The sequence below is a fragment of the Leptonychotes weddellii genome, chromosome 9, assembly GCF_054177405.1.
Source record: "Leptonychotes weddellii isolate Sample4059 chromosome 9, ASM5417740v2, whole genome shotgun sequence".
NCBI lineage: Eukaryota > Metazoa > Chordata > Mammalia > Carnivora > Phocidae > Leptonychotes > Leptonychotes weddellii.
This window is the reverse complement of record NC_138377.1, coordinates 27,498,795-27,507,171: the sequence shown is the minus strand read 5'-3', so window position 1 is coordinate 27,507,171 and position 8,377 is coordinate 27,498,795.

Here is an 8,377-nt window from a genome sequence, read left to right as displayed (position 1 = left end):
AGACGAATGGATAAAGAAGATGTGGTCCATATATACAATGGAATATTACTCAGCCATCAGAAAGGATGAATACCCAACTTTTACATCAACATGGATGGGACTGGAGATTATGTTAAGTGAAATAAGTCGAGCAGAGAAAGTCAATTATCATATGGTTTCACTTATTTGTGGAACATAAGGAACAGCATGGAGGACATTAGGAGAAGGAAAGGAAAAATGAAGGGGGGGGGAATTGGAGGGAGAGATGAACCATGAGAGACTATAGACTCCAAGAAACAAACTGGGGGTTTTAGAGGGGAGGGGAGTGGGGGGATGGGTTAGCCTGCTGATGGGTATTTAAGGAGGGTACATGTTGTGATGAGCACTGGGTGTTATATACAAATAATGAATCATGGAACACTACATCAAAAACTAATGACGTAGGGGCACCTGGGTGGCTCAGTCATTGAGCGTCTGCCTTCAGCTCAGATCATGATCCCAGGGTCCTGGGATCGAGCCCCGCATTGGGCTCCCTGCTCAGCCGGGAGCCTGCTTCTCCCTCTCCCACTCCCCCTGCTTGTATTCCCTCTCTCGCTGTCTCTCTCTCTCTCTGTCAAATAAAGAAAATCTTTAAAAAAAAACTTAGATGTATGGTGACTAATATAACATAATAAAAAAAAAAGAAAGAAAGGGAGAAACAGAGAGAAATACAGTAATAGTGGGGGACTTCAATACCCCATTTACATCAGTGGATAGATCACTAAGACAGAAAATCAATGAAGAAACATTGGGCTGAAGCTACCCATTTTACCAGATGGGTTTAACAGACAGTAACAGAACATTTCTCCAAAAGCAACAGAATACACATTCTTCTCAGAGCACATGTAACATTCTCCAGGATAAATCATATGGTAGGCACAAAATCAGTCTTAATAAATTTAAGACTGAAATCATATCAAGCATCTTTTGCAACCACAGCTATATGAAAGCAGAAATCAATTATAAGAAGAAAAGTGGAAAAATCACAAATATGTGGAGATTAAACAACATGCTACTGAACAACCAATGGGTCAAAGAAGAAATCAAAAGAGAAATAAAAAAATATCTCGAGACAAATGAGAATGGAAATAAAACATGCCAAAACATATGGGATGCAGCAAAAGCAGTTCTAAGAGGAAGAGTCATAGCAATAAAATGCCTGCATTAAGAAACAAGAAAAATATTGAGGCGCCTGGGTGGCTCAATTGTTTAGCATGCAACTCTTGATCTCAGCTCAGGTCTTGATCTCAGGGTCCTGAGTTCAAGCCCAGCGCCTACTTAAAAAAAAGAAAAAAGAAACAAGGAAAATCTTAAACAACCACAGTTTCCACCTCAAGGAACTAGAGAAAACAACAACAACAAGAACAACAAACTAAGCCCAAAGTTAGCAGAAGGTAGGAAATATCAAAGATCAGAGCAGAAATAAGTGAAACACAAACTAAAGAGACAACAGAAAAGATCAATGGAATGAACAGCTGGTTTTTTGAAAACATAAACAAAACGGACAAACTTTTAGCTAGACTCACCAAGAAAAAAGGAGGACTCGAATAAGTAAAACTAGAAAGAGGAGACATTACAACTGATGCCACAGAAATACAAAGGATTGTAAGAGACTACTACTAAGAACAATTATATAACTGGATAGTCTAGAAGAAATGGATAAATTCTTAGAAATGTACAACCTGCCAACACTGAATCATGAAGAAATAGAAAATCCGAACAGACCAATTACTAGTAAGAAGATTGAATCAGTAATGAAAAAACCTCCCAACAAAGAAAAGCCCAGGACTAGATGCCTTGACTGGTGAATTCTACCAAACACTCGAAGAATACCAATCCTTCTTGAGGTCTTCCAAAAACCGAAGAGGAAGGAACACTTCCAAACTCATTATACAAGGCCAGCATTACCCAGTACCAAAACCAAACAAGGACACTACAAGAAAAGAAAATTACAGGTCAATATCTCTGATGAACATAGACAGAAAAGTCCTCAACAAAATATTAGCAAACTGAATTCAACAATATATTAAAAGGTTAATACACCATTATCAAGTGAGATTTATTCCGGGGTAAGTCAGACAGAGAAAGATAAATATAGTATGAACTCACATGTGGATCTAAAAGAAACTCATTGATACAGAGAACAGATTGGCAGTTGCCAGAGGCAAGGGTGGGGGGTGGGTGAAATGGGTAAAGAGGATCAAAAGGTACAAACTTCCAGTTATAAGATAAAATAGTCCTGAGGATGTAATGTACAGAATAGTATCTGTAGTTAACAATACTGTGTTGCACATTTGAAAGTTGCTAAAAGGGTATATCTTAAAAGTCCTCGTCACAAGAAAAAACATTTCTAAGTATGCATTGTGAAGGATGTTAATGAAACTTACTGTAGTAATCACTTCATAATATAAGCATATATCAATTCATTATGTTGTACACTTACAACTAATGCAATGTTATATGTCAACTACATCTCAATAAAAAAAGAAGTAATAAAGATCTTAAATTGATTATCTCAACTTCCATCTCAAAAGATGAGAAAAAGAGGGGCGCCTGGGTGGCTCAGATGGTTAAGCGTCTGCCTTCGGCTCAGGTCATGATCCTGGAGTCCCGGGATCGAGTCCCGCATTGGGCTCCCTGCTAGGTGGGGAGCCTGCTTCTCCCTCTGCCTCTGCCTCTCTCTCTCTCTGACTCTCATGAATAAATAAATAAAACATTTAAAAAAAAAAAAAGATGAGAAAAAGAAAAGTCAAACCCAAAGTAAACAGATGACAGAAAATAATAAAAGATCAGAATCTAAATCAATGAAATAGAAAACAAACAAAAAAAATTAGAGGGAAACCAAAGTTGACTTTTTGAGAAAAGCATAGTATTCATCCACCTCTCATCATACTGTTCAGGAAAAAAAAAAGACAAAAATTACCAATATGAAGAATGGTTGAAGGACAATGCCACAGATTCTACGGTTACTGAAAGGATAATAAGTGATAATTATAAACAAGTTTATGTCTGTTTTTTAAAAAGATTTATTATTTGAGAGAGAGAAGGCAGGAAAGGGGCAGAGGGTGATGGAGAGAGAGAATTTCAAGCAGATTCCCCACTGAGTGCAAAGCATGATGGGGGGCTCGATCCCATGACCCTGAGATCATGACCTGAGCCAAAATCAAGAGTTGGACGTTCAACCGAGTCACCCAGGAGCCCCAAACAACTTTATGTCTATAAATTAGACAACTTAGGGATGAAATGGACACATTCTTTGAAAGACACAAACTATCAGAGTTTATGCAAGAAGAAATGAATAGCCTAAATCGCCCTGTATCTTTTAAAGAAACTGAATTTGTAATTTAAAACTTTCCCACAAAGGAAACTCCAGGGCCTCATTGATTTCACCTCTGAATACTACCAAAAACATGAGGAAGAAAAGATAATTCTATACAAACTCTCCAAGAAAATTGAAGAGGAGGGAATATGTCCCAAGTTGTTCTTCATAGCCAGCATTACACTGATGTGAAAACTAGATAAAAACATTACTAGGAAAAAAAAATTCAGACCAGGGTCCCTCACGAACATAGATGGCAAAATCCTAACAAAAGTTTAGCAATTGAATTCAAGTATAATATATCATAACCAAATGAAGTTTTTCCTATGAATTCAAGTATAATATATCATAACCAAATGAAGTTTTTCCTATGAATTGGTTTGAAATTCAATCAATGTAAGTTACCGTATTAACAAACCAAAAATGAATCATCATATGATCACATCAAAAGATCAGTAAAGTCATTTGACAAAATCCAATATCCATTCCTAGTAACTCAGAAAACTGGCAATAGAAGGAACTTTTCAACACGATAAGGGAATCTATGGAAAAATTCTACAGCTAATGGTAGCTTTTAATGGTAAAAGACAAAGTATCTTCCCCCACTCCAAGATCAGGAATAAGAAAAGAATGTCTACTCTCATTACTTCCATTCAACACTACACTACTAAAGATTCTGGCCAGTGCAATCAGGTAAAAAAGAGAAATACAAGGCATCCAGGTTAGAAAGGAAGATCTAAAATTTTCTTTATTTATAGATGACACTTGTAGATCTTTCTGTAGAAATCTGATGGAATTTACAAAAAAGCAGGTACTAGAACGAATAAATTAGCTTAGCAAGCTCAAAGGGTACAAAATGAATATACAACCATTTTATTTTTATATACTAACAATGAGCAATTGGAAGTGATATTTATTAAAGAATACTATTACACAGCAACAAAACATATTTAGTACTTAACAATAATTCTGACAAAAGTTGTGAAAGATCTATAACTGAAAACTACAAAATATCACTGGGAGAAATTAACAATAACCTAAATAAGTGGAGAGACCGTATTTACGGATCTGAATAATGAACATCATTACGATGTCAATTTTCTCCAAAATGATCAATAAAATCCAACATTTTTCTTGCAGAACTTGACATACTTATTGTAAAATTTACATAAAAATGTAAAGGATCTAAAATAGCCAAACTAACTTTGAAAAAGAAGAAAAAGCTGGAGGACTACTACTTCCTGATTTCAAAACTTATTATAAAGGAACAACACTCAAGATAGTGGGGTATTTATGTAACAACAAATAGATCAATAGAACAGGACAAAGAGAATAGAAATAGACCCACACAAATATGGACAACTGATTTTTGACAAAGGTGCAAAGGCAAATCCCTGAAGAAAGGACAGTCTTTTTAACAAACGGTGCTGGAACAACTGAATGGAAAACAAAAGAACTTCATTCAATACCTTGCACCACATAAAAAAGGTTATCCAAAATGGATCATAGACTAACATGTAAAACAAAAACTATAAAACTTCTAGAAGAAAGCATAGAAGGAATCTGTTAAACCAAAGGTTAAGCTAAGATTTATTAGATATGGTGAAGAATATATAATATTCATAAAAATAACAAAATAAGTTGAACTTCATCAAAATTACAAAATTCTCTTCAGAAAACTTTAAGAGAATGAAGAGACAAGCCACAGATTGGAATAAAATGTTTGCAAAGTATATATGTGCTAAAGGACTATTCAGAATATATAAGAGCCTCAAAACTCGGTAAGAACCCCTCAAGAAATGGACAAAAGATCTGAAAATACACTTAAAGAAGATACGAAGATGATAATAAGCACAGGAAAAGATGCTCAACATCACTAGTCATTAGAAAAATGCAAATTAAAGCCACAGTGTGATATTATTACATACTTATTCGAACGGTTAAAATAAAAAATGCTGGCCATGTCAACTGATAGCAAGGATGGAGGGACTGGAAATCTTAAACACCACTGATGGAAAAGTGAAACAGTACAACCACTTTGGAAAACAGTTCTGCAGTTTCTTAAAAAGTTAAACATCCACCTTTTATATGATCCAGTCATTCTACTCATTAAGTTTTTATCCAAGAGAAAGAAAGCTCAGGCCCACACAAAGATTTGTGCATGAAGGTTCACAGCAGCTTCATTTGTAATAGTCCCAAACTGGGACAAATCAAATGTTCATCAACAGGGGAATGGATAAGCAAATTGTGGTATATACATACAATGGAATACTACTCGACAATAAAAAGGAGTGAACTATTAATATGCACAAACACATACATAATTCCCCAAATCATCAGGCTGAGTCAAAGAAGCCAAGAAAAGAGTACATACTGCCTAACTCCATTAATATAAAACTCTAGAAGATTCAAACTAATCTATACTGGCAAAAGTTGATCAATAGTATCCTGAAAGGAAGAATTACTGAGGGACAGGAGGAAACTTTTGGGGGTGGCACATACGTTGACTATCTTGATTGTGGTGATGATTTCACAAGTGTATACACATGTCAACACTTAAACACACAAGTTAACTATGTGCAGTCTGTTGTAGGTCAGATAAACTGCAATAAAACTGGTTTTTTTTTTTTTTAAAGATTTTATTTATTTATTTGACAGAGAGAGACACAGCGAGAGAGGGAACACAAGTAGGGGGAGTGGGAGAGGGAGAAGCAGGCTTCCCGCGGAGCAGGGAGCCCGATGCGGGGCTCGATCCCAGGACTCCGGGATCATGACCTGAGCTGAAGGCAGACGCTTAATGACTGAGCCACCCAGGCGCCCCAAAACTGGGTGTTTTTTTTAAAAATAAAATTGAAAAGTAATGAGGTGATGGGCACCTGGGTGGCTCCATTGGTTAAGTGTCTGCCTTTGGTTCAGGTCATGATCTCGGGGTCTTGGGATCGAGCCCCGCATCGGGCTCCCTGCTCCGCAGTCTATTTTTCCCTCTCCCTCTGCTGCTCTCCCTGCTTGTGCTCTCTCTCTCTCAAATAAATAAACAAAATCTTTAAAAAAAATTTAAAAAATAAAAAAGGGGGTAAAAAAAAGTATACTATATTAGAGAATTCTCTCTCACATACACATACAAAAACTTTTTTTTAAATAAAATTTAATAAAAGTAACGAGGTGAAAAAAGTATACTGTATTAGAGAATTCTCTATCTCTCCCTCTCTCTCTTTCTCTCTCACACACACACCCACACCCTATTTAATATTTACCCCAAGGCTTTAACAAAAATCAGCAACACCCTCTTAGTCTTTCTAGAGGAAATTCAACACACTCAGGCCCAGCCCAAGTGGTGATTCCACAGAAGGCCCCCGAGCCTGCAGCACTGGCCGATCCTTCCACCTGTCCCTCAGGGGATCACCTACAGCCTGCGCTTGGAGGGCCACACCCTTGTCCTTTAGCCTAGGAAGCTCTTGGTTTCCAGAACCTGCCAGTGTTCCCCCACACAAAGCTGTGTGCCCTCCACACAGATCAGTCCTTCATCCAGGATGACTGCTGCCATCATGGTTATGTTGAGGAGCACTCCCAGAGGTCCTTGACTGTCCTCAGGACCTGTTTAGACCCTTGCGAGGGATGTTATAGATAAATGACCATAAGGCACTCTGCCACGTTTGAATGCTAATTGTATATGTCAGGTAACAGTGAGACTCAATTCACAGCCATGAAATGAGGCTTACTGAGATGACAACATCAGAAGCTGGCGTTCAAGGCAGAGAATTCACAATTGCCCCAAAGTTCCCATGGCTGATGGACCCACACTGGCCCTTTGTGGAGTCGGTTATAGTGGTGGACAACTGTAGTTTCAGTTACTTGAACAAAATGTCCAAAGGCAACAGAAGATTTATTAAATGTGATCAGTTTAGTAGATTCCATCTGTCCCCATGTAGGCCTTCATATTTCTGTAATTGGGATTGAGATTTGGAACCAGGCAAATTTATCAATGTGGAACAAGTCAACTCCTTGACAGTTTCAGTGATTGGAAAAGTGTTCATCTTTATCCTCCTTTACCACATGATTCTGGGCATCTGTTTGTGGGCTAGGATTTTTCTTATGTATTTGGATTGGCTTAGATGTCAGGAATATGCTACTGTCACTTGGGGCCAGCAGTTTGTAATTCCTCAAAGAGGATTTTGTCCACTTTACAGTAGTCATTGCTCACCAACTGGGCCATAATCTTGGTATGTCTCACGTAAAGGAATTTGGTTTATGCAGGAAAAAACACTACATCGTGAGTGCCCATAACACAAATACCAGTGCTTTTAGCAACTGCAGTTATGGAAGTTATTTTAACCTCATTAACCACAGGTGAGTCTATCTGACAGATACACCTGCTTCTTGAAATGTTATCCCATTGGAATAATGCAGTAACAAGGTACTGGAAGGTGACGAAGAGTCTAACTGCAGGTCAGAACATCAGTGCAGAAAGAATCCTTGATGTGTGGCTCTAACTGTAAACTGAAATCTTGAACAGTCTGTGCTTTTGGACCTTGCTGTATAAAATATAAGTCAGCTTCGGGCGCCTGGGTGGCTCAGTTGGTTAAGCGACTGCTTTCGGCTCAGGTCATGATCCTGGAGTTCCGGGATCGAGTCCCGCATCGGGCTCCCTGCTCAGCAGGGAGCCTGCTTCTCCCTCTGACCCTCACCCCTCTCATGTGCTCTCTCTCTCTCATTCTCTCTGTCTCAAATAAATAAATAAAATCTTTAAAAAATATATATATATAAGTCAGCTTCTCCCAGAAAGCTCTGTAGAGCACATACCAGTGAGTGTGACCTTCTTAAGTGGTGCAGTGGAAGTTCAAGGCGCTGCCCTGAGGATGCCTTGTGGAAACAATGCCTACTGTTTTTTTCTTTTTTTTTAACATATAATGTATTATTTGTTTCAGGGGTACAGGTCTGTGATTCATCAGTCTTACACAATTCACAGCACTCACCATAGCACATACCCTCCCCACTGTCCATCACTCAGCCACCCCATCCCTCCCACCCCCCTCCACTCCA